The sequence below is a fragment of the Peromyscus maniculatus genome, chromosome 17 (assembly GCF_049852395.1).
Source record: "Peromyscus maniculatus bairdii isolate BWxNUB_F1_BW_parent chromosome 17, HU_Pman_BW_mat_3.1, whole genome shotgun sequence".
Taxonomy (NCBI): domain Eukaryota; kingdom Metazoa; phylum Chordata; class Mammalia; order Rodentia; family Cricetidae; genus Peromyscus; species Peromyscus maniculatus.
Genome location: NC_134868.1, coordinates 36,941,602 through 36,954,894, shown reverse-complemented (window position 1 = coordinate 36,954,894; position 13,293 = coordinate 36,941,602).

Here is a 13,293-nt window from a genome sequence, read left to right as displayed (position 1 = left end):
TACCATTTTAATCCTGAAACTCCCACATGCCAAGAAGCCATTGCTACTGGGAACGCTGGAACGCTTTGTTACGTCTACATTCTCTCTAGATCTCATTATCCCCTCCTTCTGCTCATCCCACATTCCTGTGCCATCTTGCCTGCTACCTTGTTTGAGGCAGTGTCTCTTGTTTTTCTGCTGTGTAGTTTGGGTTAGCTGGCCTGAGAGCCTGTCTCCACCTCCCATCTTCCCATAGGAGTCCTGGGATTACAGACACTTGCTGTACTCATCTATTTTTTTTATAGGGGTTATGGGGATTTGAACTCTGGTCCTCACGCTTACACAGCCAACAGTTTTACCCACTGAGCCATCTTCCCAGCTTTTATAACATCTTTCTTTTCTTATAAATCCTCCTGTCTCTGATTCACGAGATGCCTCTGCACACATCAGCACTTGCATTTAGGGGAGTGTGTGCAAACACACGCGTACCACCGCCATTCGCCTCCTGCTCATGCTACTAACACAAATGCATGTGCGTGTGTGTGTGCATTCTTGAATTTCTCCTCATTTTTCTTATGGCCAGCACCACGCTATCTCTCCGTAGGTATGAGTCCAAAACATCATGTTCTTTTCAGCCAGTTGGCCTAGACAAATGTGGAGTGTGTATGTGCGTTGGGGGGTGGGGAGGGCAAGGGAGGACTTCTGTATTTGAGAGATAAAAGAAAATCTCATGCTAACGGCAACAGCAAAAGTCTTTTTATGCCATGACATAAATCTTTATCACCCGTTCCTTCTGCGCCAACGACTGTGCACGGAAGGCCAGGCATCAAGTTAATGGGTGTGACAAATGTGCCCCCCCTGGGCTGGGGAGACTGGCAGACACCCTGGATTTCTTTGTCTGTTAGTTCTCCACCAGTAGGTAGGGGCACCAGGGCTTTGTTTAGCCGTCGCTCACCCTGCCCTGTTAGGAGCGATGGACTCCGTTGCTGGTTTGTGCATCTTAGCCAGAGCACTGCTCGAAGATCATGGCAGCCTCTCTCACTTGTCAGAGCCCCTCCAGGTCCTCCCCATGGTTAATTCATTAGCCATCCATCGTGTGGCAGTGGCTCATCATCTACTCTTCGGATATCAAAATCAGCTGGTGGGATTCCAGCCAGCATGCACGCTTCTCTGCGACGCTTTCCCCCATCCACTGGGGTCATTTTTCACTTACCCTCTCAGCTTCAATTAGGAAATTTTTTTTCTTCTCTCTGAGGCTACATCCTTTATCTTTTAACACTTCTTGTCTCCCTAGATAGCCCAGGCTGGCCTTAAACTCATTACATAGCCCAAGTTGGCCTTGAATTTATGGTGATCCTCCTGCCTCAGTCTCTCAAGGTTTGGGATTACAGGCATGTACTACCAAGCTCAGCTTTCAAATACTTTGTTTGTTTGTTTGTTTTTTAAAACTGTTTCAAGCTTCTAAATGATTGGCTGCAACTGTGCAATGCTAAGAAATGGTAGCACACCATTGTATAAAGTTGCGTGTTTGACCTGATAGTCATATTTATTGTATTGTAACCTCTTATGTCAGCTTTGAAGTTCCAGAGATGGCTGCACCATGGAAATTCATTTCTGTTTTCTCATAGAAATTAGGAGAATTTCCATGAGGAAAGCAAAGACAGTCCCAAAATTACTCACAGAAGCTACAAAAATCTCAATCATCTCAACCATGTACCTTTAGGATACCCAGTTTTACTCAGTGTAACTTGCACAGCACCCCACCCCGTGTGTGTGTGTGTGTGTGTGTGTGTGTGTGTGTGTGTGTGTGTGTGCAAGTGTATGTTCATGCATGTGAGCACAGGTGAATATGTGTCATGGTACACACACAGAGGCCGGAGGACAGCCTCGGGAGGCAGTCTCCTCAGTCCACCTTGTTTAAGAAAGGGTCTCGTGCCTCTTTCTTGTGATTCTCCTGTCTTCCACCTGGAACTGCAGATGTTCTACAATGTCCAGCTGTGCAGAGATGCTGGGATGAAAACCTTGGTCCTCATTCTTGCGCTTAACCAAACTCTTAAGCCAGTAAGCCATCTCCCCAGGAGCCTGTGTCGCTGTTCTCAAATGAAGAGCTGTGAAGAACTGTGTCTTTATGTGGCCTCACGGGTGAATTTGGTTTTTAGCACTATTTGGGACTCCACAACACTGTGCCTACTGGCCAGTGTACTTTGGCTTTCTGTTGGTTCTCCATCTATGGTTCTTCTTGCTGTCTATGGGCTATCTCACTCATCAGCAGAAAAATCTATAAACACAATGAAAACTAAATGCACATGATGACGAGTCCCATAACACGTGTAAAGCGAGCATGGTGCTGTGGTGCCAGGGGAGATCATCATTCTCCCAGCGCTTCACGCAGCCACTGCCACGTGTGCCACGAGATGCCATCTGAGGAGGAGGAGGGCTGCCCGAGTCACCGTGGTAAGAATCAGGACTCTGCATCGTGCTCCACCGGACTTGGGAACACAAAGCAGGGCTCAAGAGTGCCGTCTCCATATTAAAGCCATTTCGTCTGTTTTCATTCCTTCTCGTTAGGTGTGATCCAAAGATCTTCCAAAATGGAGTGCAGCCTGGTATGAAATTCAATTAATCTCTTATTTGTGTTACAACAGAGAGTATGTGTCCTGAGTGCTAGTAGGCTGTAAAGCTATTGTAGTTTTTTTTTCCCCCAAAGAAAGCAGAAAAGGCTGTAAAGATATTCTATTTACTTGAAAGGGGGAGGAGGAAAAAACCATTCAAAGGGAAGATTAGAAAAGAGAGAAGCACACAGTGTGTTATGCATTTGAAATCCCCCAAGCTCCTTCCTCTGAGACGGGCATTCTCTCGCTGGATTTGTCCACCTCACTGTTTCTATTTACTATGCCCAGTCTGCTGTGCAGAACAGGAGCTCTCTAAGAAGTCCCTTGCCCCGCTGGCTTCAAGGGGGTGGCTTCTGTCAGGCAGTTCCCTTAGCTCATTGTTCCCCTCTGTATTACAGTGACTGCATTTCCTAAACAAAGCCACCTGATATCACACAGGCGTGACAGGGCGGTCTTTGTGGTGTTTGTATGCATGCACTCACATGCCCGTGAGTCTGAACTGGGACTGGAAGACAACAGCCTGAATGTTTCTCTGTAGGGATTACTTCTGGGTCTGTCCTTCAAGATGCTGCCTTCCGCAGCCTGGAGAAATCCTTCTGGAGATGCCACGCCCCAGACGACCATGTCGAAGAGGAGTCCCCGGGCAATTCTTATAAGGAAAGGCCAGAAGGCCGCTTGCGAAGGCATATGTGCTAAGAGACATCTGACTTAGCAGAGAGGCCCCTGTGCAGCTGCGGCTTGGAACACCTTTGCATTTTGTAGCTGTGGAAACGGGGAAACATCACATGACCCTAGGGGCTGCAGTTCTCCTATGCAGAAAAACGAAATGTTTTAAGTCAGGGTATCTCTACCCTGATACTCACTAGACTCACTTGATGTCAAGGGAAAAAAATTAGGCACAAAAGAGCCGTACTTGTAATCAAATTCAGCCAACTTGAAGATAGTGTGTGTGCTCTTTAAAGTTCCCACAGGAGACGCTGCACAGCCAGGATGGAGCGTCTCTGGGGTCTCACCACCCTGTCACCGTAGAACTGGTCCTGGCCTTCATTCAGTACTACTTCATCTCAGCTCTGCTGTCTCCTCGGCTGGCCACGTTGCCCGGCTCTTCTCTAATGGAAAAGTCCATGTGCTGAAGTCGCCAGGCCCCCAGCTCCAGCACTGTGTGCTGGGACACCTGCCGTCAGCCGGACTACCCACCTAAAGGATGCGGTAAGGCTGCCAGCAGGCAGCAGAGGTTCTATTGTTAAAGGAATCCTCGGGGCCCCTAAAGAAACAGCAGGATGGCAACGTAGCCAGCTCTTTTTCTCTCTAGGACCTCTGAGCAGCAAACTCATTTGCTGCTCACACCCTGAGACATTCCTCCTTTGCAGCCCAGAGCTGGGCTGCACAGATAAACTAATTGAATCAATAGCAGGGGCAGCAATTTCATCTTGTAAGCATGTCACACGATTTCCTTTTCTAGGGCAGCGACAGGCACACTTCGCTCTGCCCCCATCCTCCTCTTTCCTCTCGGAGCTCTTTATATTCTTATTTCTCAGCCTACCGGGTCCGACGTGGTCCTCAAATTATCCATAAATCTGCCCCTTTGCTCTGGCCCCAGCATCCTCCACAGGAGCCACCTTTACTATTGGCCATTCTCCCCATTTTTTAGTCTTGCCCCCTTCCTCCTAGCCTGCCATTTCCAAGACAATATTTCTGGACCACGGATGGGTGTGAGATATGAAAGCCTGAGACACAGGCATGAATAATAAGTTGGGGAAGGCAGACTGAAGCCAGCAGAACTGAGAACAGTGCTTCAAAAATGCAGCCAAGTCATTGAAGGAGGCAGTATCACATTACTGCGGTCCCGGAAGCCCCAGACACACTGCTAATTACGAAAACCCCAGCTCTAAGTAGGAATCCAGTCTTGAGATTTGGGCGGAGGGCCGAATTCATCCCAGCTTCAAGCAAGCTGAAGCCAAGGAACCACCTGCTCTCATCACACTGACCAGTGACCTACTGGCTCATTCCAGGAATATCATTGCCGGGTTTCGGGTGGGGCCAGGGAACAGCTGGAAGGGGATTGTTATAGAGCGGCTGGAACTGGAAATTCCACATTGCAACCGGGTCAGAAGGCAGGAGAGAGGAATCCAGATCCTCTGCTGCCAGAAGGGAACTAAGCCAGAGGCTTAGACTCCAAGAAGTACAGTCTCATCGCTATTCTTGGTCAATTGGAACCAGCCTAGGGAGCAGATCTCAGCTCAGATTTGTCTGATCCTAGACGGTTTGTATCTAGTCTGAAAACTTCTCTGGACCTTCTTCCACAAGAAGCAAGAAATGGGTCTGTGGTACTCTTAGGTTAATCTGGAGACTGGCTGGAGATGATCTGAAAGCCTTGGTTTTTCTTTGGGGGAGGGTTGTTTTTTGTGTTTTGTTTTGCTTTCTTTCTTCCTGCCCCTCAATACCCTTGTTTTCATCCCTGAACACATTGCCAAGCCATGTAAAATATAAACCCACCTACTGCTCACCTGTTATGAACCAGCCTCTAGCTCCCTGTCAACTACAGAAGCGAGGCCAAATTCTTAATCATGGCATTCAAGACCTTCTGTGACTTACTTGGGTCAACTTTCTACCTTCAGGCTTACCACTGCTAAGCATCCAGTGATGCTGAATGCCTTGAGTTTGCACACACGGCATCCCTCATCTACATACCTTTGCTCAGCCTATCTCTTTAGCCAGAGATGTCTTTCCCGCCTGCCATGTCTGGTATAATGAGTTCCCATTGAAGTCCCAAGACTTAGCTTTGGAATCCTCTGGGCTGAATATTGCTCTGGAGCCTCTGAACTGGACTTCCCTTTGTGTCTCCATGATATCCATGCCACCAGACATGTTCAGCCTGGAATAGATACACTTAGTGAAGGCAGAAACCCAATGCCTGAAGTACAGTAGACACTGATTTGCGTTTGTTGTGTGAACCCTGTTTAGGAAGGAATAGAGACCCCAGGATAATAGTACTCCAATCTTAACCAGCATCCAGATGACCACAGCTGATGCACTACAGAGTCTACCAGTCTGACCAGTGTTCCCCTTCTCTGCTCCTCCCCATGGAGAGCTCTCCAGCACCCACCCTCCCCCATCCTAAGATGCTCCAACTGTGAGCTCATGGAATCAGCTGCTCCCAAGTCCCCAGGCTCTTCTGGTCTTGGTTGGGCCACGACAGGCTGTGGAGACACACCCTGATGACTCCCGTGGTGCTAGTGGTGAACTGAATCCTTCCAGCCAAAGCTTAGGTCATTGTCCCCGAAAGAAGGCCATGTCTGAGTCAGGAGGAAACAGGTAGGGCAGGTGTGACTTTCTGTTTGCAAATTCAAACGTGCCGGAGAGGGAAAAAAAAAATATATATATATTTTGATCTTTTTCACGACTCATTTTAATGTCTATTTTGGTCTTGTGTTTATTTTGGGAGCCAGCCTTTCTTGATCCCTCTGCCTTCTCCAGACAGCTGAGCTCCAGGGGCGCCTTGCAGGTTGGGGGAAAGGCTAATCTCCTCTTCATTCTCCCTGCCATTTGCTTACTGTAGCTCTTAACTGGGAATGACTACAATCTTGCACTCTCCAATCGGGCCATTGCTGAGGAGACCTTACTCCCATCAGAGGAGGCCTCAGTCCCATCCTCCATTTATAGCTATTGGAGACCACAAGGCCACACAGGTGCCAGGACAGAGAACTCTGTGGGACGACAGAAGTCACATCCATCAAGTCTCACCAGCCGTTGCCACCTCACAGTGATGAGACACGGGACCCCTCTGCTTTTCGATGGTCTGAGCTCAGATGTGCAGGGGTTGGGGGTTGCTTTGGTTCTGGTTCCAGCATCCCTAACATGGGGCACAGGAACCAAGACTAGGAGCTCTGAGTCTCAGAAACCTACCAATATTTGTGATTTCACAACCTCTCCATCCAATGTGCTCTCCTCCAGTTGACAGCATCCTATTCCAGCTAGTGTGCAATTGGAGTAAAGGACGGAATGACTTCCTGTACCCATTTGAACTCTATCAATCCATTACCCCGGTTTCCATTTCCTATGAGCTTATCTTTTGAAAATCAAAAGCTTCAGAAGATTTTTTTTTCCTTCTTTTGATCTTTGCCATCTTGTCTCTTCCCTTGCTAATGATCACAGGATAGCCACAGACTGGAGAGAAAGGCCAGGGCGAGCCAAAGGGAACTAACTTAAAGGGAAGAATGTAAGTGTGGGCAGCGGAGCCAGCACCGTTCCGAAGATGTGCGAACATAAACCGACGGTTGAGCCCCAGCCGTCCAATGAGGCAGGTACCCGCCCCCCCCCCATCATTCCATTCCACAGTGAGGAATCAGAGGCTAAGCAGAGACCAAGCGCAGGAGCTGAGACTTCCAAACACAGGAAGCCGGGCTCTAGAGCAGGGATTCCCAACCCGTTGGCGGCAACCCCTTTGGGAGTGTCAAACAACCCTTTCACGGGGGTCGTTACCCAAGACCGTTGGAAAACACAGATATTTACCTTACAATTCACGACAGCAGCAAAATTACAGTTATGAAGTAGCAATGAAAATTTTATGCTTGGGGGGCCACCACACACGAGGAACTGCATTAGAGGGTCGCAGCATTAGGATGGTTGAGAAACACTACTCTAGATTCTGCACTCTAGCCCTCTAAGGACATTTTCTCACGAACCAACGCTCCGTCACCCATCCTTTCAGGATGCGTAGGAGAAGGCATGTTTAAAATATTATGATGGAGCCTTCCCATTTCTGCAAAACGTGCTTATGTTGGGATCTAACTTTGATAACTATGAGACACCTGTCAGTCATCTCTTGGCATGTCAAAAGACATCAAGAAAAAGAGAAGCAAGTCCTAGAAGTATTTAAAGGCAGTGTCTACCATCACCAGCACTACAGCCATTGCTCTCATTGGCCTTTGACCTTTCAGCAGTGGGTTGTGGTACCCGACCTCTGAAAAGGCCTGCCAGTTCCATGGGTTTGACTTTGCAGGCCTTCGTGGTTCTACCCATTCTGAGAATTACTTTTGAAAGCGAAGGTATTCAAGACTACTTGTCTCCTGAACATCCATCCTTAGTTTTGCAGCAGCTGTTTGTTTTTGTTGTTGTTTGGTTCTCAGAACCTTTTTGCAGTCTCCGGGGTACCTCCCAGGGGGAAAAGTACTGCATAGATCCAACTGTACATATAGTTTCATTAAGCATGTGTCTCAGGGCTGTACTGGAAGAATCCAGAAGGGAAGCTGCTCTTCTAATTTCTGTACCTTCAATACCCAGCAAAGAAGAAACTAACTGAGTCTGGCCCCGACCCTGATTCAGCCCTGGCCTATCAGTAATGTCTCTTTATAATAAAGGAAGAGACGAAATTAGCTGGGAATGTTTGGAACTAACAAAGGACTCTGTTGCTTGCTCATTCAACATGCAATGTGTGTTTGCCTCTGAGAGCCAAGCAGAGCGTCACCAAGAGCTGTTTCCAGGTGGACTCCTCTGGTTTCTGGACAACTTGGAGTTACACATATGATTCTATGTGTCTTGTGGAATTCAGGCAGGGAAGTTCAATGCTCTTATCCTCTGGATAACTTTCAGAACTCTACACCCCGTGATTGCAACATAGGCAGTCCTCTACAGGATTTTTTCCCTTTGAGAAGGAAATTTAATATCTCAAGCTTTAAAATATCTCAAAGAAAACAATAGTTCTTTGTACCTCTAGAGCAGCAGCTTTTAACATGTGGGTCATGACCCCTTTGGAGGTCCCATATGAGATATCTTGCATATCAGATATTTACATTACAATTCATAACAGGAGCAAAATTACAGTTGGGAAGTGATAACGAAATCATTTTATGGCTGGGGGTCACCACAGCATGAGGAACTGTATTAAAGGGCCGCAGCTTTAGGAAGGTGGAGAACCACTGCTCTAGAATACCTTGGAAGAACAATTACCTCAGCTTCTCACTTCTCTAATCAGAGAGCAGAGGGAGAGCTTGGGTCGAGGCCAAACATGACTCGCTGTTTGGAGGAAACACAGAGATGGTTCAGGATAAACTCTGTAAGCAACTCCGAGCCCTCTGCAAGAAATCATTGTACCAGCAAGCGCAAACATTACCTAGATTATCATTTGTGGTTAGTTGGATTCGTGCCAGCGGGGTGATTATTAAAAATAAGTAGGGCAAGCCAAGCGGAGACGCCCGAACGATGTTGAGAAATAGCATGAAGACCTTCTCCATTTTTCATATCCCTTTTCCTTTCCTCTCATGTTGTGGTAACGTAGTTGATCCATCTTATTCGTTCCTATTAACATTCTCCATGAGTGATGGTTTTGCTCCTGTGATCTCTTCCTGTTCTCAAGTTTTAGGATCTTAACTGTGTTCATGGGTTTCTATGTGTACCCTGGAAAAGGGCATCTTGGTTACTAACAGTGCTCCTGAGCCTTAGTGTTGCACCACATCTGTCAGTAACCTTTGTTTTTTGTTTTTTTGTTTTTTTTTCTTTTGCAATGTTGGGGATCCAATCTGGAGCTGCTGACATGTTGGCCAAGTGCTCTACTTTTGAACTGCATGCCCTGACCCTGTAACTATGCTTGCTGTAACCTCCATGATGAGTCTATCTAAGACCATACAAATTACATCCCTGTAAAACTGTGATTGCAGGCCGAGCATTGTAGCAGGCTATATTTTAGCCTATTCTTCGGAGTCAAGAACTGATGGGGCTCTGGGAAGTAATTAAAAAGTGAAGCTCAGCCTTTAAACTTTCCATGAGCCGCTGTTCCTTGGCATGCTTCTGACAGAATCAACTAATCTCTTCTCCCACCGGGGCTGGCAGAGGTAGATGTTCTATTTGTTTATTTGTCTTTTCAAAAATAAAGCTCCCTCTAAATCGGTTCATAAAGGAAAAAGGAAAAAACCAAAAAAAAAAAAAAAAAAAAAAACCAAAAAAAAAAAAAAACACCAGACAGTAAAAGTTGAGCAAAAGGGGAAAAAAAAAGTATACTGGCAACAAAGCCCTGAATTTATGTCCTGTACTGGGAATATTCAAATCCATGATTGCTTTGAGCTTCTGTTTAAAACAACTGTGCACACGGTGAGAGGCCTGAGACAAACCTGTGCAATCAAGGAGGAAAATCCAAGAGTAATCAAGGAGTACAGCTGAAGGAGGCAAGAGCCTACAGAATATCTAGCTGGGCATGGTGGCATACACCTCTCCTTAATTACAGTACTTGGCAGGCAAAGAGAGATGGATAGATCAAAGTGGGAAATACCTCCAATAAAGATTCCAAACAGCGTCCACTTTCAAAATAATTTCCATCCCAGATTTGTCTTTAAAAAGTACAACTGACGCTGGATGGCGATGGCCCATGGCCTTTAATCCCAGCACTCAGGAGGTAGAGCCAGGAGGATCTCTGTGAGTTCGAGGCCAGCCTGGTCTACAGAGTGAGATCCAGGACAGGTACCAAAACTACACAGAGAAACCCTGTCTCGAAAAACAAAACAAAACAAAAGTACAACTGACTCAAAAAGCAAACAAACAAACACACAAAGTACAACTGATTTGAAACTATTCAGACTGTGGATACCTTCCTTGTGTTGTCTCACTGAAGGAACTTGCCTTTAACCAAGACCTCAAAATTAATGAAGGTAAATGCTCCAACAAACATGCATTCACAGAAACATTCATAGTAGGCACACAAACACAAGATATCATAAATGGAAGATCTGAAAATCAATGAAAAAATTACAAGATTATCCAGAAGAATATTTAAGATTAAAAATACAGTCAACTCAGCCAATCCAGATTACAGGGAAAACAGCATTGGAGGAATTACAGTTCAGCACAGAAAAAAATGAGGTAAAAAAACAGTTGAAGACCATACTGAGCCTGAAGAGATGGCTCAGTGGTTAAGAATGCTCATTGCTCTCTCAAAGAACTGGAGTTCTGTCCCCAGCCTCTGGCCCCGGCTCCAGGGGAGCTAACAGTCTCTTCTGGACCACTTGGGTACACACACACACATACACACACATACATATGCATGTACAAACACACACACACATGCACACACATATACAAACACACACACACACACACACACACACACACACACACACACACACACACAAACACACACACACTAACCAAAGAAATCACTTTTAAAGACATTATGAACTTTGTAGTATTGCATTAGTTTCAGAATCAGTCACAAAAGAACATACTAGAATGGGGATAAGGTAATATCCACACTGAAAATGGCTAAGCGTTTTCTGTAACTGTAAAAATTCAATTTTCATGTTTCAAAGACTAACAAATCCAAGGATGATTAAATTTCTAGGAATCTATAAGTATGCTTAAAACCAGCATATAACAGAAAATAATAAGATTTACTTAGAAGTAAGAAAAAAAACCTATATGTGCCTGTGTGCCTGTGTATAAAAATCACAAGAGAGTGACAATTAGCCTAGCAGCTGACTTCTTGTCCCAACAATGAAAGTCAGAAGACACTGGAATGAGATTTTTCAATAATCTACAAAAAATAACTCAAAAACTAGAATTGAATCTATATTAATTTAGTATTCAAAATTACGAATGAGATATATGTCCTAAAACAAATAACAAGCAGTAAGGTATTGAATAGGCCATGTCTATAACCATTTCTGAATAAGCATTCCCTAATGAAAAAAATATAAATCCCAGTCACAACGTCTGGGGTAAAAGGAAAAATGTCAGTGAAGAAATTAGTAAAAATTCTGGATGATGCAATCAAATCATACTATGAGCGAGAATAACAATATCATCTTTCTGTGCCAACAATAAAGTAAAGATAAAACTAAAAAAATATACTGGGATGGCAGTGCAGATGAAGTAGTCCAGTGTCTATAGCATGGGTTATTTGAGACAGTAGTAAATATATCGATTAGAGTTCTCAGTTTGTAAAATGTCCAAGGTAGCCATTAAAGTAATGCATATGCAACAAGAGATTTGCGTGCACGCACTTGACAAAGCCTGCTATCATGGAGCGATAGATCTCTGTGGGGAGAAAGCAGACAGAGACGTCCCCTGCCTCTCCCTCCCCTCCTCCCCTCCTGTGTAATAACAAGGCTGTCTAATCCTCTTATTTGCTGTAGTGGCTCCTATGAACATTAGCTCTTGCCTCCTCTGCAACTTACCCAGTTGCACATTTCTTGGAGACCTGACTCAAGTCTATGATTTTCTTTCTAGGTCCCATAAACAGGCAGTACTGGGCATTGTATGCATCCGGTGCTTAGTTGATCATTGACATATATGAGACATTATGTACTATAATTTGTGTGGGTGTAGAACTGTAACCTATTGACTCATTTGAATCATTAATACATTCTAACACGTAAAACTGAATGTCGTGTCTATGAGTGTGGGATGGGTTTCAAACTCTGAAGAACCACTGTTCTTTTTATCTTGATTTGCTGCCTTCCATGTTCTAAACTACTTGCTAAACTGAGTATATTAAAGATAGCTTATTTCAGGCATTTAGGAAAGCCTCACAAAATACAAATTTGTCCTATGAGCAACCATACAACCATGTTTTAGTGTCTTTATTCTATGTGGATTAAAAGCCAGCATATGGAATGCATTCTGTGACCATGTTTGTCTACGCCAGACTTTATCTGAAACTAAAAACTCAGGAGAAGGCCATGATAGAGTGTTAGATAGAGACAGGGTATTGGGCATGCAGCTGAGGGTGAGGCATTAATGCCAAATACCCTGGCCATCACTCATGAGGGTTTTTAGGGAGCTGAGAGGTCACAGATCAGTTGCAGCTACAGAAGCCAAACTATGTGCTAGGCGTGGGGAAGCAAATGACTGCCTGGAACAGTAGTTCTCAACCTGTGGGCTGCGACCCCTTTGGAGTTACACATCAGATATTTACATTACAACTCCTAACAGTGTGGAGGCCTGCAAAGTTTCCTAGTGAGATCTGAGCTTGCTTTACCCAGCAGAGCTGCATTAGAAGATGGCTTGACCACGTGCATGGTTACTAGGTGATTGGAACGGTTCGCACTTGGCTGTGCTAGGGGAGGTCTTTTGCTCCACCCCTTGGCATTCCTTTTAAAAAGCCCTTCAGAAGAGACAGAAGGAGCCAGTGGATAAGGATCCAGACCCTCCCGAGGCTATCCTGTGTTTTTATCTGTCTCTCTCCTCTCTATCCTTCTATCTAAATCTCTTATCCCTCTCTCCTCAAGGGTACCCTGGAGGAAAAAAGTGGGATCTGGTCTCCCACATAACAGCAGCAAAATGACAGTGATGAGGTGACAATGAAATAATTGTATGGTTGCAGGTCACCACAACACAAGGAACTGTGTTAAAGGGTTGCCCCATTAGGGAAGTTGAGAAACACTGTTCTAGAGCCTAAAGTCACATGGACAAAATCACTTTATTGTACATTCATTTGTATCCCCACTAGTCAGATGCCATTAAAGACAAGAATCAGAAAGGTCCTTACAAATGTGTGTGCTGGAGAGGTTTCTGCTAAGAGTGATGGCTAATCTTCATTGCCAACTTAATTGAATTAAGAGGCACCTAGGGTATTCTGCTGGTGAGTTTCATCTGTCAACTCAACACAACCTAGAATTACCTGGGAAAAGAATCTTAGTGAAGACTTATTTAGAAGACTTATTTAGACTTATTTAGATCAGGGCATACCTATGAGGTTTGTCTTAATTGTTAG